This window comes from Gallus gallus, chromosome 15 (genome assembly GCF_016699485.2).
Source record: "Gallus gallus isolate bGalGal1 chromosome 15, bGalGal1.mat.broiler.GRCg7b, whole genome shotgun sequence".
NCBI classification, from domain to species: Eukaryota; Metazoa; Chordata; class Aves; order Galliformes; family Phasianidae; genus Gallus; species Gallus gallus.
In genome coordinates, this window is record NC_052546.1 from 12,007,996 (window position 1) to 12,035,045 (window position 27,050).

The 27,050-nt window shown below is 42.7% G+C and overlaps 1 protein-coding gene across 11 annotated transcripts in view; it reads left to right on the forward strand.

Annotated features, from left to right (window-relative positions):
• Positions 1 to 27,050, forward strand: part of TBX3 (T-box 3) — a 302,848-nt gene that overhangs the window by 85,423 nt on the left and 190,375 nt on the right. For 8 of the 11 annotated variants that reach the window (XM_046901069.1, XM_046901066.1, XM_046901071.1 and 5 more), the window contains 2 exons: positions 13,291 to 13,379; positions 24,406 to 24,599. The gene's annotated coding sequence lies outside the window, so the exon portion shown is untranslated. Of the gene's footprint in view, positions 1 to 13,290; positions 13,380 to 24,405; positions 24,600 to 26,960; positions 27,015 to 27,050 lie in introns of all 11 variants that reach the window. The other 3 variants (XM_046901073.1, XM_040647960.2, XM_046901065.1) reach the window with 2 other exon arrangements.

The following is a 27,050-nucleotide window of genomic DNA, read 5'->3' on the forward strand; positions in this document are numbered from 1 at the left end:
ATTTACATATATTATAACCTCCTTACTGAGTAAACAAGAGTTGCCCAGCTAAGCAAACAAGCCCGAGGGTGATGGGAGAGGGAGAGAGAAAGGAGAAGAATAGCGAGAGGGAGAGGAAAAGAGAGGTGGCAATAGGAAAAGGGTAAACAGACAAGCACTAATTAAGGCCTTCATCACAAGCAGGGAGATGTGCGAGGCTGACAGTCAGTCAAGCAGATAAGGGGAGATGAGTTAAAATCTAGCCGCAGGTTTTGAAGGCCCCGGGGCCCTGGCAGACAAGAGCACAGTGAACGAACAGGAAGCCACTGAAAGGTCATTTGCATGAAATGATGTTCAGGATCTTTGCTTTTGTTGTTGCCCTGATAGCTTTAACCCGTTCCTGGCCCAGGAAGCATGCAGAGATCTGGCACTGGTAGGCAAGAGCTGTGCATGGCTTGAAGGCTTCTTTGGGCAGCCTCTAAGGGAGCAGCACATTGTGGAGGGATGGAGCACTTGCATTCCCCTCTGAAAGCAAGGGGAGCTGAAATTCCTTGGCAAGTGATGTGGTCACACTCTAGCAGAGCAGAAAATGGAGAAATCATTAAAATGGAAGACTCTGAGCATGAAATGAGCCACCAGCTTGCCAAGTTGAGACGCAGCATTCAAACACATTCAGGTATTCTAGACTTTGAATTTTGTTCCTCTTGCCAAATCTTAGGAGCCTCCATTATGGAGCGATGTCAGAATCCATTGTCACGTGCCCTCACTGCGGTGTCATGAACATGTCGTGACTATCAGCAGCACTGCACAGGTGGCTCCTGTCTGCCCCTTCAATGGGAATTGAAAACACATACACATTTTTAGCACTTATGAAAGAATGGGCAAATTGTAGTCACAGTCTCTTCTCCCTGAGCTACTTTAGGAAACAAGATCTCGCTCAGATCTCCAAGGGAATTCTGACACTATAATTATTATTATATGTTCTCAATGTGCTTAGGTATTTAAGGCAGATTGTAATTCTTAATGACATGGCAGGAGGAATGGATGCAGAATTGCTCACCATTTTGTAATAGTCAGACACCCTAGCACACTCGGTTTTTTTCCCCTACTTCTTTTTAGACATTTGATAAGTCACAGTTGTTACTCTTCTGCTTTTCCTTCTGAAACATAAAAACTGGTTATAGCCAAGTCTAGTGGATTAAACAGGGGTCTGGGCTACTGGACTTCTGGGTTCTATTCCAAACCACTGCCACTTTATTACTGCTTGACCTTCTCCATCTCATGTCAACTCATTGTGAGTAATGTACCTGTCTGCCACAGAAGGGCAGTAAGTTTTATTTACCTCCAAGAAAGGGGATGACTGGAGTTATTAGATGCGATACTGGTGGAGTGCTTTCAGATCCTTGGGTAAAAATGCTGTTGAAAGTAAAGCTGGGCACTGAAACTCCAGGATGAAGGCCAAATCAAGGCAGGAACCCTGTGACATCTTGACAGACATCGTCCTGGTATGATGTAGAATCTCACATGAAGAATCTCACTGAAAATTTTCAGTGGGGATATCTCCATTTAAATCATTTCAAGGAAACAGCTCCCTTTCAATCCTATATCAGTGCTGAAACATTTGAACCCTATGGCCATCTTACACTGAGACTGAACAGACTTGGGCTGTTATGCTTGGCAGACTCTTGTTTGTTTCTACTAGAACCAATGCTGTCCAAACAAATGCATTCCCAGTGTAGATATAGAGACTGTGGCTCAAGCTCAGCTACAGCAGATGTATGTTAGTTGTTGAGTCCTTTCCTGAACCACTGATTGAGACCTGGGGAAAGGACCCGGTCAGCCCTGAGAGCACAGGTGAAGGCAATTTACCTGTGTGACTGGAAGGGGTGGAGCCTGGCTGCACCTCTCTTAGACCTCATTGAAGGGCTGACTGCCCCTGGGGAAGGATTTTTGGTTGGAGATCTTTCCCTTGTGGTGATTCTGTTGTGAGCAGAGATGGGTGAGCACTCTTCCTTTTGTAACATCTCCGTATTGCGCTGCTCCCTTTGCCGTTACATCTCTTGTATCACCATTCCATCATATTGATCTTTCTGATAATTATGGGAGGTATCTCATTCAGCGCTGTGGCTAGCCACAGCTTTCCTAGAGGTGTTGGTGCTCGCTGGCACCTTGTGTAACTACTCTATTTCTCTGATTTTAGGATACAAATCATCTTGATAGTAGAGATATTTTGTGCTTAAAAGACAGACAACAAAAAGTTCTTGAACTTCTGTTTCATGCTGCTTATAGTAAGCACTGCTGTCCAAATGCAGGCTAGCATTATCGCATTCTGGAATTCCATTTAGATAAATATTTTTAAAAGGTATTGTATGGAATCAATGGAGATGATAGCATCTAGGATTACAGGTAATTGTTCTGTGTTACAAATAAAGTACCATGACCGTGAATGGCCATTTTTCTAAGGGAGGAGGTAGGAGCACATAGAAGAGTAGCAGAATATAGAGAGCGTTTGGCTTACACTGTAGTGCGCCTGCTCTCTGTGAGGCTGTAAAAGGCCACTGTCATCAAGTAATTTTTGTTTTACTTTGCTGTGTGTAATAGCTTCTTTAAAAGCCTGGAAATAATTTTATTTGCTCTTTTTATTCTGGACAAACAGCAGTTTCTTTTTTTTGGCCTAGGATTCCATTAGCAAGTCAAACACAAGCCCTGTTCAGTGTGTTTTTGCTTTAAATTCCTCATAACGTCGGTGCTAGCATCAGCCTAGGAAGAGGAGATTTCTAAAAGTGTGATTAATCTGTTCAACATATGACCTTGAAAACTGAGCAAGTGGAAAGGAAATATTGATTATTAAAGGTGAGGTCTATGGTTTGGAAAGAAGGTTTATGTTGGTGTAGTAAGAAAGATCAGTGAATTCGTATGTTGAGAGAACTCATTTGTATGAAAGAGGAGCCCTTGTGCTCATTTACTGAGGAAATACATGTAGTTCCATTCTGTGTTTTATGAGAACATGCTGCTGTTGAAAGACAGCCCTGTAGAAGTCCTGCAGTGTAATATCCTACGCTTATTCTATTGCTAGGGTCAAAATGCAGTCTGGAATTGCAGACTTCCCTCCATGCCAATGGTAGGGATGAGTGGGGCAGGGCTTGTCGCAATAATATCTATAAAGCACTTGGAAATAGTGTTGTCCTGAATCTTTGTAGCCTCTGAATTCAGCCGTTTGATGAAGGAGTGCAGCCCAGTGCCAGCCTTTACCTCCCCACGGGTGGTGATCTGTTCTCCACAAACCACAGCACAGACATTCAGCCCAGCTCGATGCATGGACCGCCAGGTAATTGTTGGTTCCGGCTGGGTTTTAAGTCACAATATGAGCAGAACCAGACAAATTGTCTGCCAGTAATGGCAAGAGAAGCTGCAAAGATACAGGGATATTCTGCTGTCTTTGGCCCTAAATGTGCTAAAACTTGTGATTCTAGGCCAAGGAGGAGAGGCAGCCAGGTGCTTGCTCTTTCCCAAGGGTAGGGCAGACCATGACTCTACTAAAGGATACCAAGAGATTTCAGTCTCTGTGCATTTTTAAATTCCAGTTTTAGGACAGTGCCAGCCTCTGTTCTGCCAGCATGGTGTGATATGTGCCCAGCAGTGCGTCATGGGGTCAGGGAGGTTTGCTTACTGCAGGGAGCAGCCTGTGATTTCCCAAAGCCCGAGCAGGCGATATTTCTCTCTTTCTCTCTCTCTTTTTTTTCCCTTTTCTGCCTGGGAAGGATGCAGCATCACAGACCTTGTCACCCGGAGCTCAGAGGACAGCAACCATATGCCTTCCGACCTCCCCTTGCTTTTCTAGGAAAGATTCAGCCTGCTGGGCATTTTCTATCAGAATCGTTAAGAGACAGCGGCTGGGATGTGGCCCGGGCTGGCGTTCCTGGTGCTGTGCATGGACGAGCAGAGGGGGAGGGCAGGAGGGGAGCATGGCAGTGGGAGGAGGGTGAGGAGACTGGGCTGCCAAAGAGGAGGAGGAGGAACGGGAGAGAGGCGAGATTGGCATCTTCATGTGCATGAGGCTGGCCGGCATCAGGACAGCTTGATGAGCCCACAGGCTGCAATCTCTCGCAGTTGCTCTGATTGCAGTGATGGGCTTGTCTGGTGGCTTGGACACCAGCTTTCATTATCATGCTCTGCAACGTTTGCATTGGCGGGGAAAGGAGGGAATGGAGGAGGTAAAGACACCCTGCAGTCACATACACATGCGTGCACACAAATCAGAGACAGGAAAGGGAGAGAAACAGCTTTGGCTCCAGGCTATTGATTTTGTTTTGTGACACTTGCTCATTTCCCACTTACTGCTCTTTTCTGCTTTTCTACCTTCCCGGTATGGCTACAGCAATTCTCAGTAAAAGAACAGCAAACCCGGAGTGGCAAGGCTTAGCAGCTGACGGGTGACCCACTGATCTGGAGCCATCTTGCACAGTCCCATGTGCTTGCAACAGCATCCAGGCCCTCTGAAACATATCCATGCTCAGTAAGAACATCTGTGCTATCTCTGAAAGATATGCCCATGCCTGTCTTGCATGTGCATCCTCTTCACATATCCTTATTTCTGCTTCTTACATGGTCTTCCAAATAGACTCACCTTTTCTTCATAGCCACGCCAACTGTGCTGTCTTACTTTCAAGGAAGTGGAACCTGGAGTTTTTTTGTAATGTAACCAACTGCTTGATCCCAGGGAAAGGGAAGGGAACAGTGACTCCCTGGCCAGCCCATCCCAGTGCCCAACCACTCTTTTGGAGAGAAGAAGTTATTCCTAATATCCAACCTGAACCTCCCCTGGCGCAACTTCAGGCCATTCCCTCTCATCACCAGTTATGTGGGAGAAGAGGCTGACCCTGTCTCACCACAACCTCCCTTCAGGAGCTGTAGAGAAGGATAACATCATCCCTGAGCCTCTCCTTCTCCAGATTGAACCATTCCAGTTCCCTCTGCCACTCCCCATAACACTTGTCCTCCAGACTCCTCACAGCTCCACTGCCGTAATGTGAATACACTCCAGGTTGTCAATGTCTTTCTTGAAGTGATGGGCTCAAAACAGAATGCAGTACTAAAGGTGCAGCCTCACCAGGGCTGAGTTCAGGGGGATGATCATAGAATCATAGAATGGCCTGGGTTGAAAAGGACCATAATGATTACCTGGTTTCAACCCCCCATTCCTTTCTTATACAAGCCAGAAATTTTGAGTTAACATAACTTCTTTGTGGCTTTCTTTCTCTTTCTGACCTTAAAACACACACAGAGACGCATGCATGTACAAGCATAATGCATGCTCTCTGTCTCACCCACGTGTGTATGTATGCAGTTTTTCCTCTGCTTTGTATTAGGGGATGTTGGAATGCTGTGGCTGGCAGGAGCTGCTAACTGGATTAGCTGGTAAATCAATCTGGAGCTCCCAGTGGGAGGGATGGACAGGTTCAAGATGAATAACGGCTTGTCTGAAGCAGTAAAATGGATTATTTTATCAAAAAGAAGGGGGAAAAATACCATTTTTCTCCTTCTGGACTTATGCCTGAAGAGAGGGAAGGGGTTTCAGGAAAGTAAGGGAAGAGAGATGGTTTTGGAAGAGGCAATGATTCTTACTGTGCTGCTAAATATCTGTCTTTTTTCAGTCTATTCATCTGCATCTGATCATCCAATTAAATTGTTCCTTTATTTCTTAAATCTTTGTAATGAATTGGAGAGTGCAAGGGACGATGCAGCTCCAAAGTGGGTTTCTTAGGCACACAGTGAGGACATTCCCCACCTCCATTTGTCCTCCTTTAGTTGTGTAGGATGTGAAGAGCTTCCAGAAACGCACCTCAGTGCTGACGCTCAGGGCTTGGCCAGGGAGCAGGTCTGAAGCCATGGGGTTTCGTGGTGTGCTTGTCTCTCAGTCTGGGATTCGACATTGACTGATGGGCTGAAAACAGCCACTTGTTTAATCAGAGCTGTGCTGAGATCAAATGGCTCCATCAGGGATTCAGCAGTGACTGAACTTCAGGTTCACCTGTGCAAACGAAGGAAACCAGCAGAAACAAATGCTGGCAGAAGGAGGAGCCTCTTCAGGAGAATTGACAGACCTGAGCAAAGCTGCATTTGTGGATGTATTTCTTAGCTAACTGGCTGAGGAAATAAAAATAGATCTTCCTCTTGCCCACCTCCTGTTGCATAATGTTTCCTATACAAAGTCAGGCAAAGTGGAATGGGAAGGGAAGAACTGCTGCCTTTCCTGGCAGCCTGTCCACAGCCATGCCAGGCTTTTAGCAAGCTTAGATTTTTTTTATTTGTCTTTAATTAAACATTTTAATAGTGAACTCATCTTGTTTCAAAAGTGTTTTCCCTGTGAACAATGACCGAAGAGCATCCTCAAGCCACAATTTCATAGTATATTTCAGATATAGTGACTCTTAAAGGCAAGTTTATGACTTCCAAGGGAGTGCCTTAGGATGAGCACACAGCATCAGGGTTGAAGTCCTAGCTCTGCCTCCATTTTCTATAGCCTTGGGCAGAGCACTTTGTTGCCCACGTATCTCAATTCTGCCATCTCTAAAATGCAGATGATAGTATTTACTTCAAGGAAAATGCTTAAAAATATCACAGTTCAGCTCAATCTCGAGTGAAGTACCATGAACTGTTGTAACTTTGGTTTATCTTTCTTTGCTGTGAACTTTTTTTGTCTCATTCTACTGTTACCTCTTTCAGTGCAATCTTTGCTTTTCCAAGGTCTATGGAAATCGCTTATTGAAAGAAGGAAAGAAATAGCATATTTGGAAAATACTGAGGAGTGGTTTCAGAATTAGGTAGCTAAGGATCCCAACTGATAGCGGCAGAATGGAATGGGATCAGAGAGCCCAGCTGGAAAACAAGAGCAGACCCAAACAATTTGTTCCTTGCTGAGTGCATTCATGATCCCTTTGGTGCAAATGCTGCTAGCTTCTGGCTGTTACAGTGTGAGAGTGCCAGGTCCTTAGTGATCCCATTGCCCCCCTGTTTCTCATAGCATTCTGCACCTAATGCATAGCCTGCGTATCTAACACTGGCAGCTCTGGTGGCTTGGACAGTGGTGGTATTTCCCACTTCATCTTGTGTCCTATATTAAAAGCATGAAAGTCACATAGAAAAGGCAGTTTTCTATGATCTGTATATTTTGTATGTAGGCTCTGAGGTTTGAGTGAAATCCTGTGTGATAAGGCCAAATTTTCAGGGGCATCATCTGAAAAGCACTGTATCACATACCCTTCTCTCATCTCATTTCATGTCTGCTTCTTGCCTTGACACCCAGCTTGGGATGCACAGAGAGCACAAACCATACAAACCGTCCTGCTGCCTCCAGGAGCTGCTTTTTGCTCTCATTGTGCTAATGACACAGCCTTGTGCCCAGGAGGGAGCTGTCTCTGATGGAAAGCAGTGCAGTGTCCAGCGGTCAGGGCAAGGCTCCTGCAGTGCCATGGTGCTTTGAGGAGGTGTCAAAGTCCAGGGGGACCCTGCTTCCTTTAGTCCTGGGCTGAGAGTGCATTGTGCTCTGCCCAAATCACAGCTTGCAGCGCATGGAGATGGCTCCAAGAGAGCTCTGGGCAGCGGTATGTGTGCTCACATGCAGCATCCAGCTTAAAAGGGGCTGTGTTCATTGTAGATTCTCAGGACCCAAAGTAAAAAGCATAATAATAACAATAGTATAAACAGCAATAAAACTCTGGTGCTGTTAAGCTGTGACCTCAAAAAAATAGAGCAACTAAAGGGAAGTCATGGGTCTAAGCTCTCCCCCTCCTCCCCGCTTCCACCCACGTCTCTATGCTTATTTCTCTCTTTCTTATTTTTCTCTTCTTTCTTATTTTTTTTCTGCTCTGGACATATCCTTGAATCCTGGCCATTCCCCCAGCTTATGGGATTCCCATTATACATGCTTGATATTTAACAGCTTTGGCGTCTTCCATAGCTGGGAGTGAAAAGAGAAAAAACAGCTCAGATACATAATGGAGCAAAATCTGCATACTGAGCCCTGGTTCCATGTCCCTTTATGCTGCTTCCTTATATCTTCAAAGCTACGAGCTGTGGCATCTACTCAGACTTCATCAGCCCATCCTGCCCTGATGCTGGCCTTGGAGACACTGCCAGCTCCAAGTTCCCTTCTGCAGCCACCTCGTTAGACCAGGAGGATTTTGTGTTTCTTGTGGCCGCCCCATTCCTTTTCATGTTTGTTTTCTTGCAGTCAGTTTTCCTGCATACTGCTAACTAATGCTGCACGGGAGCAGGAGGGGGCTGGGGGGACTGCATGCATGTTTTATCTTTTACCTGGTAGATGGCCAGGTGATCCTAAGCCCTCTGTTTATAACTCACCATACGCAGATGTTTCAAAATTATCATTCTTATCTCCATATAAGTGAGAATATTATGCCATGAATGAGTGGAACAGCCCTTCAGAAGAACAGGTAAAATATCTTCTCTGAAATCCAGCCTCCCTGTGTGCCAGCCTATTTCTTCTGCTTGGAGGAATCCCCAGAAACCCCCACACTTCTGTGCATTTCTTGCTGAAAAAGAGCTGGTTCCAGGCAGACCCATGAGCAAAGCAATAGCCATCGCAACCCTTCTTTCCCACTCACTTCCTGAAAATATTATTATGGTGTTGTTTTTTTTTTTTTTTTAAAGAAAATCTTTCTGGTTTTCTTCTTTTACTCAGTGGATGTGAGTTTTTTGGCCATCAAAGGCTGAAGCATGGTATTCGCAGTGACCTGCCTGTTGTGACAGAACTGGAAACGTGTCTTTGGAGTATTTAGACAGTCCATTTGTGTCACCTTCCCTTACAAGCCTGAACTTCGGAAGTGAAAGTCTGAGCACTGTGGTGTCACTTCATGTGAATCAGTGGTGACAATCAGACACTTCCAGAGGGCAGTTTATGTGACTGGTCTTAGAGGCTTATTTTGCAATGAGGCAAATGGCCCATTTGGAAAAGCTAAAAATAAAATAGAGGGGAACAAGCTATGAAGTAGACCCCTCAGTTTTAGACATCTTAGTTAGATCTGACCCATCCTGTGCTTTAGTTTTTCAGTTTCCTTAGCAGCTTTGAAGGTCATATTAGTAACTTTTCCTTATGGAGGCTGCTTCTGTCTTCCAGCTCTTCTTTCCCTGTTTCCAGCTCATACACCTGAGATAAGTATGGTGTTTACTTTTCAGTGCAAAAGCCAAAAGATTTTCATTAAAGATGTGGCACATTTAAAGCTCCTGAAAGCAGATATGATTATGACCCAGTATCTTGTTACTGAATGAGAACCATTGCTACTGGTTGTAAGTGAAACCTTGATGTTTACAGAATGAAAGATTTTATACAGATTGTGACAGCATCCACAGTTATGTTAAACACTAAAGCTGCATAAGCATCAAGATGCAAGACAGCTGTTAAATGATGGGTACTAACAGTAAAATTTGCTTAGATTCATCCATGCTTGGAGAGGTGCTCTTGATTCTTTATGAATATCCTTGATGGTCCTTTCTGTACATCCACGTGGATTTTTTTATTTTTTTATTTTTTTTGTAGTAAAGGGGAAGCTCTAGCCAAAATCCTGTTTGTCCACAGAGAAACAGCTCTGGAGAGCTGAGCTGCAGACTCAGCTTTTTGGGTTTGTTTCATGCCTTGCCCCAGTGTTGCAGCCCCAAGAAAGGCTTTCTTTCCTCATTTTGGGATGTGACTGTTGGAAAAGCCATTGAAGACCATAGTTGTTAAGGCTGGAAGCTTAGGATCTCTGAAGTTAATTCTCTCCTCAGTAAGGACCCTGCGTGTCAGCCCATTAAATAACTGAGGGCAGCTTCCTGCACTCTACTAATTGAGTCTCCTGTTTAATGACACCATAAGAAAGCAGCAGCTAATAATACTTCAGTTCTTTCACACAAACTTCTCCCAGACGCTGTTCTCCATTGGGACTGGAGAGCCCCTATGTACTCAAATAAAATTTCTGCTTTCCCTACTGGAAGCAGGGTGAGAATTGGGTTCACTGAGTTAACCCCCTTTCCATAGCTGCACCTTTCAGCTGGGAGATGCTCGTATATTTATAACTCTGTGCACCAGCAGGTCAGCATATTCTTCAAGGGCCATTATCCTGCAGCTCCCTTCAATGCTAGGTACACAGCAGGGAGCTGCATCAAGGAAATGCATTAAGACGAATCAGCAAGAGAGAAGGGTACCTCTGGGCCAACTCCCTGCTTTTCAATTATTTATACTTCATAATTTCCAGCAAATCACTGGCTGTTTATTGGTGCTCATCTATAATTGAAGAGTTTCCTAGATCACTGGCCAGCTTTGCTTAAGATATAGCTGTCCGTGCTTTTGAAAGCTGTTAGGGAAAGCCCACAGGGAAAGGCAAGGTCTCAGGAGTGGCTGGTCATCCATTGAGGATACACCCTTTTAATTTTTGGCTTTTGTGGGCACCTGGGACTGGTAGGTTTCCAGCATGTGGTTTACCATCTGCATTTGACCACACCACATCATGTAGAGACCGCATGCTACAGAACCAAGGTGACCCTGACCAGGAAGTATTTCAAGGATCCTGCCTTCCCAAACCCATGCCCATGCAGTGTTCTCCTTGTTCTGCCACAGAAACCAGTGGAGGGTTTTGATGTTCCTGAAATTCTTGAAGAGGCCATGAAAAAAAGGAGCTACTGTTCTGATTAAGATGAAAAGCCAAAGCCTTGAAAACATTCAAGAACTTAAAATCAGAAGGGAAAAAGGTCAAGTTCATACTTATGCAGAGGACATGTTTGGCTTTACATACTTTGCAAAGACTCCTTCATCAGGCCTGCCTGGTCTTTCTCAAATAACTTTTTTTTTTTTCAGTTTTTCTTAATTTTTCTTTTCTAATTTCAAAACAGAATTATTTTGGCTGAAGCAGTTGAGACTTTTTTGGTTTAGAAACATTAGAATTTGCTAGTTTTCAAATTAAAAAAAAAAATGACTGGAACGAGCCATTTCAGTGTGAACAACTTCTCATTTGACGAACTAGGAAATTCAAATGTAAAAATGTTTTGTTGAAATGTTCCCAACCAGCTCTATCCATCACTTCCTTTCACTACTACCCAATAAAAATAGCTCCCACATACCACTGTAGTCAGGAGTGCCATGTTACAGAAGAAGAAATAACTAAGCCAACAAAATGACTCACATTCCAAAGATAATATATAAGGTAGGGCCTGGCCAACAGTTAGATTCAAATTAGAACCAGCCTCAGCCTTCCTGCCTGAAACAAAATGATTGCAAAATATGATCTGTTGTTATTTTTTGATGTTTGGTCATTTTATTTTCACACACTTCTATTCATGATCCCACTTCTGACATAGTGGAAGTGACCATGCTTTTAGTGCCACAGAGACTGCTATTTCTCCTCATTTTTATCCCAGCTAAAAGCAGGAAACACTGGGATTGTGGCAAGGGAATTTGTTCTTGTAAAGAGATTTTTAGCTTGGTTTTGCCAGCTTGGAGTTTGCGTACCCTGGTTAAACTGTGCATGGAGATTTAGACCCGTGAATGACTGAAGGTTCACCCTGATGGCTGGATTTGCCTTTTGAAGGGATATATTTCAACGCAGCCACAACTGCAGACCTGACAGCAACCAGCTGATGCAGTTCTGTGAGATGTGTTAGGTGTGAGCATAAAGAAGTGGACCGCTGTGGTGCTGTATGTCTTTAGGGCCTAAAAAGTCCTTCTTAGTTTAAACATTTAATTCAAAGATATAAAACCTTTAGTGTTGTTGTTTTGAATTACTGAACTAATACCCTGAATTTAGCTCTTAAATTCTGTTGGTCTTCACTAAAACATTCATTCCAACAGAATCCTTCACTTTTAAGCCAGATTGGTAGTGCTTTTAGGAGCAGCTCATAGTTTAGGGTGAATGCGTTTTAAAGCAATCTATAAATCTTTATAGTCTTTGTTTTTCTTTCTCTTGTGTGCATACTTGGCAAGAATTTTCAGTTTACATCACTAAGAATTTGATTCACCTAAGTACAATGGGTGAGATTTGTCCACATCTGAAATGCCAACATCAACCCCTTTGCACCTTTTAAATCTTCAAAACAGGACTGCAGCAGGGCCTCATGGTTTGCCTGATTCTTGCACTGCCTTCCCTTGTGCCAAGCAGACGAAGGGGCAGGTGGTGGAGAAGTCAGCAGCACACAGGTGGCTCCCGGCCTGGCCCTGTGGCCGCAGCCACATACTCAAGTGGGACACATGTCCTGCTTGCGCAAGGGCCTGCAGGAGGAGTAGGAAGGGAGAGTGTCCCCCTAAATGCTGGATGAGCAATCTGGAAGCTTGAAATCAACACGTGTACCACTAAGAGTCCTTGCCTTGTTGTTGTTGAGTTCCTCTTCCAAGCCCTGTAGTTATACAGTGTTGATGTTGGTGTCTTTCCTTAGGTGACAAGTGATAGGCAATGAGGAAACGGCCTCAGATTGAATCAGGGGAGATTTAGATTGTGTATCAGGAAGAATTTTTTCATGGAAAGAGTGGTCTAGCACTGGAATGAGCTGTCCAGGGAGGTGATGGAGTCCCCATCCCTGGAGATATTGAGATGTGTGTGGATATGGAACTAAGAGACATGGTTTAGTGATGGACTTGGTAGTGTTAGGCTGATGGTTGGACTTGATGATTTTGAAGATCTCCTCTAACCTACATAATTATTATTATGTATATGATGGTATCTTATTGGAGGCCCACAAAGGCACTGTGAGTATCACAGTGGTTTGGGGGACTGGCTATCCCTGAGGCATCCAGGAGCATACCCCTTCAGCCAGGCTTAGAGGGGCTTCTTAACACTGTTGTCAAATGTCCCTGGCCAATGTAAGCTCCCTGAGTATTGAAATGATCTGCACAAGGAAATAAATAAATAAAAGACATAAGAACAGAAAGTGCACCCTCCCAAGTTAGTTTTTATGTAGCTAGAAAAGTGAGGTGGTTTCCTGTTCTAAATATTTAACATGATGTTTGTGATATGTCCTCTGGGGGAAGAGATGCTTGAAAGCTAATGTTTATGAAGTAAGTCCGGAGGGATGGAAAGGGGAGGGAGGGCACACTAACTAGGGAAAAAAAAAGAAGGAAAACAAAAGAGAGAACCTCAGGAGATGTCCTGATTTATAGCTCTACTTGCTGGAGAAAAATCTCTCTGTTTCATTGAGAAGATTGCAACTGATGGAAACAAACTTCAGCTCAGTGCTTTCTGAAACCAGAAACCTGTTCCCTGAGATCAGACAGGACCTGAGCCCAGGCTGGTGGGAATCTTTTACTGACTGCTGCCTTGTGCTCCTCAGCCCTGCGGAAGGTGTGTGTCTGTGATCACGTGAGGGCTGCAGTGATGCTCTCGTGTTTCAGAAGCTGAGCTACGTTTCAGAAAGGAGGGGTGAGTTTGGTTTCATACTCTGCCAAAGGCTTCTAGTGTGATATTTGGGTGTTTAATCTTCCTTTGCCTCTGTTCTGTGTCTAGGAATAGCAACAGTTTCCTGATTTGCTGGGAGAGTGAAAATAAATCACTTTCTCGTTATATACTTAAAAAATAAAAGCCTGAGTTCCCATTATTTCAGGAAGGATGACTGAACTCCTTGTGAAGCACACTCTGAATGGATGATATGTTTCAACTCAATTTATTAAAAGTAAACCCACACTTACTTTGTTTTACATTTGTAATTCTGTATACAAACAGCAGCAGCTCAGGATCAGCTCCATGTATGGCTTTGCCATTCCTGCCCCAGGGTGTAAATCCTTTCTGGGGAAAACTGTAGGTCAGAGAGGTAGAAATATCAAATGGTTCTGCTACTCCCATTTTCAGTAGTGCAAATTATTGCAGTTCTATATACCAACCAGCTATATTTAACATGGGGTATGTAATGAAAGAGGCCGTGAAGGAAGGTTAGTGCAACTCTTGCATGTTTTACTGTAATGTCTCTGGGTCCTCAGCAGCGCCCTTAACAGTTCTTTTGGCACATGCTGCAGGCCATAGGTCTCAGGGCTGAAGGAGGCTGGAAAGGAAACCTAGGAAATTTCAAACCTAATCTTGTCTAAGATGAAACTCCACATGGCCTTAGCTTTGGACATTGAAGTTTTTGAAGACGCCAAAGGCCAGGTAGAAAAATCCTATGTCTTAATCAATACCTTAGGTTTCTTTGGTGCACTGTGCACAGCCTGGCTGAAAGTCAGACCATTTGTTTCAATTATTAAATGTGGATTTATGGCCCCTGTTTTCTTCTTGGAAATAGAACCACGCTTGGGACCAGTTTTCTCCTTGCAAATAACTGTGTCTGCCTGTAGTCAGTTCATACAGATAGAAACGTGTCAGTCACACTTAAAAACATCCCCTTTCCTGCTCCATTTTCTTGCTATTCTCATGATTCTGACTTTTCTCATCAAAGTGTAACAGCTATGCTTTTTTTTTTTTTTCTGTGACCACAGTGTTCTGCACAGAGCTGCTCTGTTTCATAGCTTTTCTTTGGCATGCTATCAGCAAGCTCTTAAATAATTTTCCTGTAGAGAAAATCACTGCACTGTAACGGTGCACCACTGAGTAATCCTATTTTTTTGATAGGCAGATCTGATTGGTCCAGCATGGGAAGATGTCAACTGGAGTTGATAATATTAGTGTACCCTCTCACTCTATTAGCTGGTCTGCTATAACAACTGTGTTCTTCCAGTAACAAGTACAGATATTCTATTTTCTGTGAATGACTGCTATTGAATTAATGCATTTGGATAACTGTTGAAAAAGCGATGGTTGAAAAGGGGTTTGACCTTTGGTAGACTTTAGATGGTACGGGTAGAGTTTATCTAACACCGAAAGCTGATAATGTGCTTCACATGCACCGTGTTTAACTATGGTGGGTCATTCATGTTAAAAAAAAGAAGGGCAGGAGGCAGTAATCTGCTGCTTCTGCAAACTAATGAGTGGGGCTGATTCTTCAGGAGAAGATGTGAAGAATGTCCTTCTTGAAACCTGGGTTGTATAGGGAAAAGGCTGCAGCACACATGTGGCATTTAATTTTTTAAATACTCCCCTTTGCCCTAAAGTTGTGAATCTCTTAAATTCCAACATGAGAAATTGCTAAACATAAGAAAAACAGCCAAACTTTCCCCTCCCTGCAATTCTACCATACACAAACCTCCAAAACTTCTCATATTATCTGAGCATCTGGAACACTGAGCTGGGGGGAACATGGTTTTAAAAGTTTTTTTTTTTAACAAAAAATCCCTAACTCTAATCTACAACCCCTTTCAGACCTGCCTCTAGGGAGAAACCCACCAATTACTATTTACTTTACCAACCTAGAGTGATTTGTGGATGTATGTAAGAATTATTTACGGTTTCATGCAGGAAAAACTTTCAGCTCCCTATTTGCCCTTGTAAGTAATGAGTTGCCTCAGGGGATCAAAGGTCAGATTTTGGTTTTAATGCCCACCTCTTTTTAAAAAATAAATAAAGCAATCTATGTGAAAAGAAGAAGAAAAAAAATAACAGTCTGAAAAGGCTCTGACTCCTGCTCTGCTTTGATGTTTTAGGTCTGGAAGGGATCATAAATTTGCTGGTGTGAGATAGAGTGATAATAAATGTAGCTTTTAACTGCTGGGTTTTTAGCTCACACAGCATCCATTATCACTGGCAACTGCAAAGGGAATGTACTTTTTACCATGCTGCTCTTTAGAAAGATAAATACTCACCCCACTATCTGGTGATGACCCAGAAGCTCAAATGTAACCTCCTGTGATTGTTCCCCAACAGCATTCATTCTTGGTCAAAATGATTCAGAGGTGTTGATCAGAGTCTAGAGGGGTGAGCTTCCCTATTAGTTCCATTTTCACCATCTCAGCTCTTTATTGGATGGATCCTTTTTAGTGCTCTGAGATGAGCAGGGAACAGCCAGGGAACAATTTGTAAAAGAAGATGTGTTCGGGGGTCAGTGTCTGAGGTTCCTGAAAGTGTTTCCATGGAACTCATGCCTAGAGCACCCCTTTCTTGTTTTTACCAACAAATAGGACAAAGAAATGCCCTGACCCAGTGGAGGCCATGTGTGGGGTTAGCACCCTTCCGTGCTACCCCCAGGACTGCATTAAGCTCAAATGAGATGAACTGTTGGGAATGACTTTAAAAGTCTGACAGACACTTTATGCCTGTATGGAGCAGTACTCCCAGTGCAATCAGCTTAGTCATGTCATAATATTTTAAAACTACATCGTTAATAAATTATTTTTACCACTTAGATGTCTATTAATGTCTTCTTGCTGAATGCTACCAACCTCATATTCCAATAATTTCCACAAGGAGTTATTGACCATGTATAGATTTGGAGTGAATTTTGCCAAATCAGTTTATCATCCTCATATATCTCTTTCTATGCGCTTTGCTTTCTGGAGTGAAACACTTTAGCTATTGTTTTTGCTTTCCTTAGATCAGCAATTAAGTTATCTTTACTCAGCTTGCATCCGTTATGGATCACTCCTGTTAGTACTATCATTATTATTATTATTACTTTTTTTCTTTTTTTCAAGTTCACCCATAGATACGTTTCTTTGGTCTGCTGCAAAGCTAATGATTTTCCACATATTTTTTCAATCCTCTGATCTCTAAAGTCATACTTTGAGAGCTTTTAGAAGCTATTGGAAAACCTTAGGAGTAAAATGAATGCTAGAAACCACTTATTTAAGTGACATTCAAAGAGTGTACTTTAGGACATTGACTTGGTCCTTACTTGCAGCTTGCATGCAGTTAAGATTGTGAATGTTTTTATTTATGATAGTTATTGTTTGTATTTCTTTTAAGTGTTGTATGAAGTTTTCATTTTATGCCTTCACTTAAACTGTATATGTCAGAGGATATGTTTACTTACTTGGCTTTTCTATTCCAGTCATGAAAATAAGGCTTTTTGCCTAGATTCATAAAATTAAAGATCAAAAGGTTGCATCATCCAGACTGAATTCTTCTGCAAAGCAGTCCAGTACATTTGAATCCATTAAGTTACAAGTAGGAGACACATCTTCGAGAGAAGCTTCCAAATTTTCAGAAATAGATGTTGTACATCTCCTAGCTGTCTGTTGTAATAGTTAATTACCATGACTTTTGAGTATTTAACTGCTAATGTGAATATGCCTGGCTTTAGGTTTTGGTCAACCTAGTCCACCCATTGTTTTACTTTAAGTTGCATCAGTCCTCCTTTTCATGACACCGCCTTTACTTCTGACTGTCTTTAGGGCATTTGAGTTGTTGAATGCATTATTTTGTTCTTTTGCAGAGCCTGTATCTTTGAAAACATCTAAGAGTTGTTTTAAAATGTTGTTTATTCATCACATGGACCTTGGCTGCTTGCTTTGACCATACTTTTTCTTCTTTCTAGATCCATAGAGATGACCTGCTACTTGGATACGGTCTCTGGCACATACTGTTTATAAGGGAAGCTATTTTGTCCTGAAAAAGGCATCTAGAACAGATGGGGTTTACTACCTCCTAGAGGTGCCTGTGCCATTGATTCAGTAAAGAGCCTGGGTGATTACCTTGGCCAGGGCTTGCTTTATAACTGCTGCAGCTGGCAGAGACGAATCCTGCTCAGTCTGTATACCTGTTTTGTATAATACTAGAAATGTCTTTGTGGACAATTCTGTCTTAACCACCTTGTTTTTTTGGAAGGACCATAGTGCTTCAAATTGCTCATGCCTATCAGCTCATTCTCAGCTCTCATTTCTGATTACCAGTCCCCACAGACTAGCTCAACTGTCTGGGTTGCCATATAAAATGGTAGGTGTGAGTACCAAACAAGAGAAAACAGGTCACTAATCCCGTGAATAAATCCATTGTAAATAGGAGACCACCAAAAAGAATTTCAGTGACCACCTGGAAATTGGATCTGGGAGAATATCTTAGTGTAATATAAACTCGAGCTGGACTCCAGTGGCCATGAAGGCTGGGCTCTAGATAAGGTTCATTCTGTGATTAAAAACATCTGCTTCCCTGGACTGGCTCTTATCCATCCTTCTTGGAAAAGGACAGCAACTAACATGGTTATGTTAACCAAGTTCTGGATGCAGCTCTTGTAAAATCTCTTGGGGAGCTGCTGCTGTTCTTCCTCTCCATGCACTGAAGGGATGCCTTGAGATGATCATGTATCTTCACAGCTGCTGTTTCAAACTCAGCACCATGAACTGGCAATTCCTAAAGTTCATGTGGGATGAGCAGATGATGACTACTTTGAAATGACATTGGGTAATTGTGATTAGACAGTAAAGTAGAAAGATGCAAAACTAGGACTGGGTATCCCCAGCTAACCTGCAATTGCTTGGAGAAAGGCAGTAGTCTACATGTTTGGATTTTGGGGCTAGCAGCTGGAAAGAAGTCTGCTCAGTGGAAAACTGTACAGATAAATGAAGTTATTTTCTCTATTGTATCCAGGAGGGTCTAAAATTTGAAAGAGGAAAACTTTACGGATAGTATTTTCATAGATAGTATATGTATATGCAGTAGGTAATATAACATTATGCAGATTTTTTTATTCTTTTTTTTTCAAATGAAATATTTAGGAAAGCCATTGAACTTCTGTGTGCATCTCTCTCCAATCATCTCTTCAGGACAGGCTAGCCAAAACTGGATACCTGACTATGTGCTTATGCTTGCTAAAAAGGTTTGGAAAAGAATTCCAGGAGTAAAAAAAACAAAGAATTTCTGACTGACTTTAAGAACAAATGTCACATTAACATACTGTTTCCTTTTTGTTATCAATGGCTAATACCTATTCCCTCTGTGAACAAAATAATCAGTGGGGTGTGTTGGGTTGTGTTAAAGTGGGATAAGAAAATCTCAGCATCAAAGTAGTCATGAATGAGGGCTTATCTGTGGAGCAAAGGTGGAATGAGCATACACCAGAGCATTTTAGAGAGTTAACCTCAGGGTCTGATAATCTGCATCACACTAAAATGCTGATGGGTTTCAGCAGTCAAATAGGGACAGATAGAAAAAAAAAAAAAACCTAAACATTTAGCTAATCAGAATTACACCCAGCTAATGGAGAGCAGTTGTTTTTCCCCCCTTCCCTATCATCCCAGTCGATTCAAATTGATCCTAGTTCTGCTGAGCGAGAGCAGTCCTTCAAAGTTTATTCTGGTGTCAATTTTTATAGTTTCCCCCACTGATCAATAGAATGCATAATCATTAAGGCAAAGTTTGTGAAAGCTAATCCTTCAATAGGAGTTTTATGAATGGCTCGGAGTCATGGCTCTAACCATTTGGATGTAAGTGGAACCTTTAATCAGGTGAGTGACAGGAGACAGTCAATAGGATTTGCTGAGGCTGGGTTCTGATTTTCGATACAGCTATGCAGAGTGAGCAGGAGAAAGGGGAGCACGGATGGCCAGAGGAACAGACATAGGCTAAAATGGAAGTTTCTCCTCTTTTATTATTTATAAAATGTGTTTCCAGTATTTTTTAAAAACACTTTGCACTTGAGTATCATTTTTCACCTAGAGAGCTAAATTGTCTTTGGGGACATTTGCTGATGAAACACTACGTCATCTTTTTGTGAAGGTGAATAACAATTAGTGGTGCTTTATGCTGGTGAGCTTATTGCACCAAGTTTATCCAAGTGCAGCAGGTCTGCAGCAAGTCAGAAAGGTGGGAGAAAGCAGAGACTGATGAGGTCTTTAGATGTCACAGAGTAGGTCTGGCAGAGAAATAGAAAACCTTGCGACTGTTTTGGTTTTGCCCATTAGACACGTGGGTGGTGGTGTATATTTGTTTTCTTCTTTTTTTTGGCACATCCTTATCTTCTGAATTTGCAAGGGAGAGATCGTCTGAATTGTGTATACTGAGAGAAAGAATTAAGAGTTATTTCAAATAGGGAACTGGAAAATCAGAAGGTGACAGAGAAGATTATCTGTTTTACAGAACTCATCGCTGCTGTAGCTGACCAATATTCACTTGGTGGTAACATCAGTATCTTTTTTTTTTTCTCCTTTTCTGCCATTTCAAATGAAATGAGGAAAGCAAACACAACAGCAAGACTCTTTCTAGCAGCAAGAAGTACTTTTGCCTGGTCAAATAATTTCTTCTTCTAAAGGATCAGCCACAGAGTGCTAGGAGGAGAAGAAAACAGCCAGGGAAGAATTGTGCTTCCATTCAGCATGCTGAGAAGTAAAGTGCAAGGTTTTGATATTAGTTCAAAGACTCCCTTGGCAGTGAGGTGTTCTGAATGTCCAGAACCAAGCTCTTTCAGACTGAAGAGCACTTTAAGGCCAGAAAACAAAGCTGCTGAAAAACAAGGCTGGTGTTTTCATTTGCACTTTCCAAGAAGAACAGAATAGCACAGGTGAATAATGTAAGTAGTGGTCAGTTATTTCCTTCACAGTTGAAAGATAGGGAGTTTGCAAAGAATTTTTCATCATAAATTTAGTTTGGTGAGTTGCCTGCTACAGACTGATAGAGCTCCATTGGCTTCTTGCTTTGCTTTAGCTGAAGAGTTGTCTAAGGGCTCAAAACTGTGGCTGCTCCTTTTAAAGATTTAATAAGAATTTTTAAAGCAGATTCTCATTTGGGTGATTCTACAAAGTTGTCTTGAGTTTCTTCAGCTGAGATGCTGGTGCTACATCTGCAGGTAGGCTAATGCAGGAGGTTTGGAGGGGTTATGTCATGGCACTCAGTACATCAAGCTCAGTGCCTCATGCTCCTGATCTTCTGATGTTGCTGCATTGAGAGGTTGGTAGAAAGAGGATATTTTTTAGCAGAGTTTATTCTCTTTATTTATTGATATTTCATAGTCTCCAGAGCATTTTGTCATCATGGGTGAATAAGAGTGTGAGTAGTTGGATGACAAGAGATAGAGGAAGCTCTGCTTATGGCAGCGTCTTCAAAATTCAGAAAAGACAGACTTTTGGAGATATACACAACCACATGATCTCGGAACAGATCATGCCACAATAAACCCAAGAACTGTGGTATATTGGCTTTTTGTGCTGGCACCGATCTGGACATATCAACCCAAGTGTCATATTTGCAGATACAGTCCCAGTGGAGACAGGATTCTGAAGGCTGGGAGTGGGGCAGCTCTTCCATTCCTATGGTAGCGTCCCAAAGGGCAGTGTGCGATGGATGAGTCCCTTTGCACCATCCTACCTGATAACTGTTAGCAGCTTCACACCTAGGTCTAGGTCTGACCCCATTGCGAAGATGTGGTTTATCATTATTTTCTGTGTAATGCTCACAAGCCTCTAGCCCTCAATCTCTTCTGGGTGACAAAGAAAAAGATGTGAGGGCAGCTCCAAACTTGGAAATTATTAGTTGCTGAGATGCTTATCACAGCTTTTGTTCTGACAAGTGTTAACCTTTGATCTGGTAAATGGGAACTTTACCCTGTAGAGACAAGGGAAGGAGAAGAGCAGATTGATAAATAGGGGAAGACTTGGAAAAGATCAGTGGGAGTCGAGAGCTGGGTTTGGTGGTTCAGATTCAGGAAGAAGAAAAGACTGGAGAAAAGAGGGATAAGTCTGTGGGGCTGAGGAAAAGAGAAGCAAGTGATCTTGTGGGCTGCAAGAGTGTTCCAGCTTTTGTTCCCCTCCATTTGCTTCCCCACTTTCTCCTCGGTGCACTGATCTGCTTTGCTGAGGCAGTTGGTTTGGAGACACTGACACTTAGGTGTTAGTGGGAGGAGGTGTCCTACTTGGGGCTGCCCTCTGGCACCCTGATCATCAAGCTGTACAGTCAGCACTAACATCTGTCCTACTGAAAAGCTGTGCCTGGAGAAGTTTCTTCAGAGTGGACAATGGTTGTGGTTAGGTGTTTGGGAAGCTCACTGGACTTTGGTTTCACATAACCTCGAACATAGCCTTGTCATGGTGCTCGTGGAGCCTGTGTGACTCAAAGGGCAAAGCTTCCTGGAGCTCGTGCTGGCAGCACACAGCAGCAAAGGGCAGGGGATTCCTGAAGTGATGGCTCTTTCATTGTGAATCTTAGCTCACCCTGAAGCTGGAAGGCTGTTTACAGCACATTGGCCTTTCCTTCTTTTTTTGCCACTGCTTTCCCTCTTCTTGCAACTTAATGCTGACCCAGTAGTTTTCCTGGTGCACCAAAGGCCTCATTTCCTGATGAGCCCTTCCATGGGCTGACAGTGCTGTTTGCAGGCGCTGCTGTTTGCCTCTCCATGAGTGATGACCCTGTTCCCAGTCCTACACCGCAACCCTCCCCCTTGCCTTTCACAATGGTAAATATTTTAGTACTCGTTGAAATCAATTGAGCCTCATCAATTGGAAATAGAGTGTAAATCACTGGGACTTTTGCATTCACCCCAGAAATCAATTTTCACACATTAGGGCTATTAGCTTATTGAGAACTGTGTGATAAATGGCTGCGGGCCATCATGGAGCCACACCTGCCAGCTGTACATTTTGCATCTCAAATAGGCTTGGAAGCAGGGGTATGCCAAACAATTGAAGCTCTCAGGTGGGAGGAGTGGTGCAGGGTTGGAGACACGAGGACCGTGCAGCCAGACAGTTTGTGCCTGGAGATCAATAACAGCTCCAGAGCACTAACTCATCCTCACAGGGGCTGGAGACAGAAGGCGGCTCCGAGCCAACTTGTGGTTAGGCATCAAGGTTTATTTTTCTCTCTCAAACATGAATGTAGTTTGGGAAGGAAAGGTGAAATGTAGATGATGAACATTTAATAAAATTAATGCAGTACTTTAAAAAGGAAGCTTTTCCAGGAGTAAATGTATTTTTTTCAGACAGCAGCAGGAGATGGGGCATAGAGATGACTTCTCCTCCTGCCATCCCAGTACTCTGGGTAATGTGGATGGTTTCTTGCTAGCTGTGATACAGAGAAGATAGCTGGAGTCCCACTGTGTAATTCCTTCCTATTCCCTTGAATCCCCTTGGTGGGATGTGGCAGCTTGTCAGCTTTTTGTTGAATGATGCTTGGAGGTGATGGATCTGGTGGCCTGGCTGGTAGAAGCGTACAGTGCCCAGCAAGTTCTCCTGTGGCTGGCTGGAAGACCTTGGTCTCTGTTTCCAAGACAGGACATAATCCATTCTTCTCAGTTACTACTGTCAATCAAAAATGTGAGCAGCTCCAGGGACTTGCAGGCTCTCCATGGTGTGGTCTGTGTTTGTTTGCCTTGTAATTTGGCTTTTTTGCGCACAGAAGCCACTCCTGAAATTGAGGAAGACATGTATAAGTGGGACAGTCTCTTTGGCCAAAGGTCTTTTCTCATCCCTATACTTCTATGTAAAAATGTGTGTCAAGAATGTATTTCCTAATGCTGAATATTTCTCTTCACAAGAGGAAAATAGGAAAATGAGAAACTTGGAACAGTAGATCACCAGATAGATTGTGCAATGCAAATAGCAGTTGATTTTCTTGCTGTGAAGTGAATAGTGTGCGCATATACCACCATTGATGTAGCAACGAAAACCAGAGCTACCTTCATAGACACAAAAGACCTGTGTCATCAGAGGTTCTTTCTCGAGAAAACTGATGTGGGCTTAGAGGCAGAGCTCTTACTGGGAGCCCTGACTCACTTCCAAAGAGCAGTTCCAGCTATCTGGGAGCAGGAAGCAGTGGCCCAGGCTCCAAGGAGTGCCAGCGTGGTTTGGCAGCCCGCGCAGCAGCAGACAGCTGGCTTTAAAATGTTCTCACCTAAAAGCTCCTGTGCTTCATTCAGCCACACTTCTGGAACATTTTCCAGTTGCTCCATCCAAAATGTTGCCTTTCCTCTTTCTTACAAGTCTCATATTTAGCAACATACCCCACGCTGGTTGGACCTGTTGGTTAATGTATTCCCAGTATCTGGAGTTTCAGTCTGGCCGGCTGCAATCATGACTCTGGGCAGAGGCTGCATTACTTCTCTGACAGTCTTGGGCTCTCACCCTTAGCTAATTACTTTGATCCTTTACACTTTGTAAAAATTCTTACAACACAAAATAAGTCCCCCCTGGCTTTAACCTTGCGACCTAACTGGCCCTTGTAAAAGGGAGGGAGAAAACACAGTCATGCACGCACAAGCACACACGCACACACACTTGCGCACATGCCTATATACACATCCCCACAAACTGCCTAAAGCCTGTTCCTTTAATAGTTTCCTCCCAGGACTCCCACAAAAAGGCAAATAAAACTCCTTTTACAAGATAGCAGGGCAGCATGAAGGATCAACTTCACCAACAACAAGTTCTTTCTTCAGTTCATTTGTTTTTAACATACTTTTCCTCTAGATTTGATCCTCTAAGTGCCTCTCCCTCCTCTTCCCTTCCCTTTTGAGCCTTCTGTCGTTGTTCCCTTTGCCTGCCCTGCTGCCAGCAAACAGTTTATTTTGTCAGGCTCTGCTTGTTCACAGGGAATAGCATATGTATGAAAACGGACTTCTAAGTTCTTCCATGACTAAGGAATGTTTCTTCTTTATTCTTCACAGGAGCCAGCTAACAAAAGAAATCCAGAGAAGAGCAAAAAGCGTTGTGTTTATGAAGAACAATTGAACAGGCCAGACATCTCCAGCCTGTGAGGGATACAGCAGAGGTCTATAAAATCATGAGTGGCCTGGAAAAAAATGAATTGATTGCTGCTCTTACCTGTTTCCAGAAAAAGCACTTTCAGAAGAAACCAAAGGTAACAGTTCTTCACACACTGCATATGTTTCTTTCTCCTAAACCACGTCTGGGAGAACTGTTTTAGAGAATGGTAACTTGGTGAACAGCATGAGGAAATTTAAGCTTCTATATGGTTTAGATTAAGCATGGGGAAACAAATTTGTATTTCTCCTTTACTGGCTGACCGGTATTCATGAAACTTATAGACACTTAATAATCTCGAAACTTCTTTCTCTCTGACATACTTGGTTAAGAATGCTCAACATTGTCTAAAGTTACTGCAAACCAGAAAGTAGTGACAGATGCATACACATCATGATTCACAAGCCTTGCTTCTTTAGGAAAACACAGAAAAAAATAAAAACCTTCATTTGCCAATAAAACCCACATTTGGATCCCTTCACCATTTCCTCAATTAAGCTAAAACCAAACTGTTTGAAAGCCTTTTCATTTATTTCTCCCTTCTATCCAGTATTTTCTGTTTCCCATGCTTGAACTAGAACTGATAAAGAAAGGAAGGACTCTGTACCACAGCCTAAATTATTAGGAGAACAAAGAAAATCAGATGATACTTAAGAAGTCCTACTAAGCAGAAAAATACTGGAGATCAAGTGTGGATTTTTTGAGAGGTCTGTCTTTAGAAGACCAAGGCTAAGTCTATCCTCTAAAATCAAATGGAGGAGGGATTCAAAACTGGGTCTCCTGGTGCCATTTAGTGCCCTGCAATTGCTGTTCAGCTTTGGAGTGGATTTTTTCTATTTCTTATTCTTTATTCTCCTTCGACAAGGAAAAACATGCATAGGGTTCTGTCCACTGACTGTCCTCCAGATGTCTTTTTTTCTGCTCCTGCTATTGCAGAGTTGGAACCCCTTAGGCATATAGGGTTTCACAGAAATTATTGAGCTAGCTATGTTAAAAGATTACCACGTCCATGGATACTAGAATCAGGCAGGAAACCAAGATCATGCCAGTGCCAAGCTAAGCAATCAGGGAAGCTGAGAGCGCAAAACACTAAAGGGTGGATTGCATAGCTTTCTGAAGTGCCCTCCAAAACACTCTCCTAGAATCATTTTTGGCTGTTGAGGTCTTTGGGTTCCCCTAAGGCAGACTACGAAATTCCTCCACCACTTGCAGTGGTATTGACATGAAGTTCTCTCCAGTAGCACCAGCCCTGTCTACTTGCTAGCATGGTGGAAAATGGGAGCCATTTCCACCCTTCCAGTTACAAAGGTTTCTTTTGGTTTCCCACTGGAATTTCCCATGCATCTGTTGTCTTTGCACCACTCAATGTGGAACACAGGACAGGCACAGTATCCTGTTCAGGCCTGTGGAAGTCAGTCCAGCAGGCAGTGGCATAATCAAGAATTGCATGTGCTTGAAGCAAAGGTGAGTTTTGCCTATTGCTTGGGCATCAAGTTTTTAGGACCAAAATTATGATCGAGTCCACTGACTACAAAGAATGAAGGGGAAATCTTGGTAGGATTTTCATGCATGCCCGTCTTTCCCTTTGAAGAGGATAGTTGTTTAGACAGAGGGGTCTTTAGGCCAAGTTCTCAATTTTGTGTACAGCACCTTGCACAAGACTGTCCTTCCTACTTGGGATTCTTTGGGATTCTTGCATTATACTTTGGAAACACTCAGAAAATGAACTATTTATGTAATAGAAATAACAAGAAGAACCTTACCATAGCCCCTTCCCCTGTGAAAGATCCTTTGTGGTTTCTCTCATACCCTCAAGGCTTGTGAGCATGATTTTATCCCATGCCAAGTGACACTTGAATTTCCCAGTGCTGAGGTTTTTCTTCATTTTTGTCTAGGTCAACTTCCCACATGCATGAGTCTGAGTGGAGCCATTTCAAGGCTCAGTCTCCATAGGGTGTTAACCATGCCAAAGCTCTGAACACATCCAAATTCTAGTACAGGGCTCAGAGATGGCCTCTCTTTCCCCGAGATGCCTGCTTCTGCTAAATACTAGGGCAGCTCTCTAAAATACTGAAGGAACAAAGCATGCAAGGCAGTAAAATGAGGCAATTAAACCTATAAAACCAGGGTTTACAAGGAAATTTATAGTGTCAGAGGATTTTTATAGCTTTTTTAGATTAGTTTAAATAAAAAAAAGGGGGGAGAGAGAAAGAGAAAGAGAGAGAGAGAGAGAGAGAGGACCTGAAACTCGAGGAGACTTAAAAGTTCAGAGAAAGGCTTTTAGGAAGCACAGAGGGGTAATAACTAGAGGCACATTTTCCATTTCACTGTCTTTTCAAATTGAAATTAAAGGAGGAGAAAAAAAAACATACACAAAACAACTGGCAGTTTACATTGCTCTCACTTCCTCCTATTCCCATTTGATCTTCCTATTGCTATTCTTCTGTTTTCTGGCCAGGTGAAAATGTCTTGTCACCTGGGCAAAGGAACTAACGTGAAAGAGCAATCTCAGGTATTTTGGTGTTGGTTTTTTGTTTTTTTGTTTTTT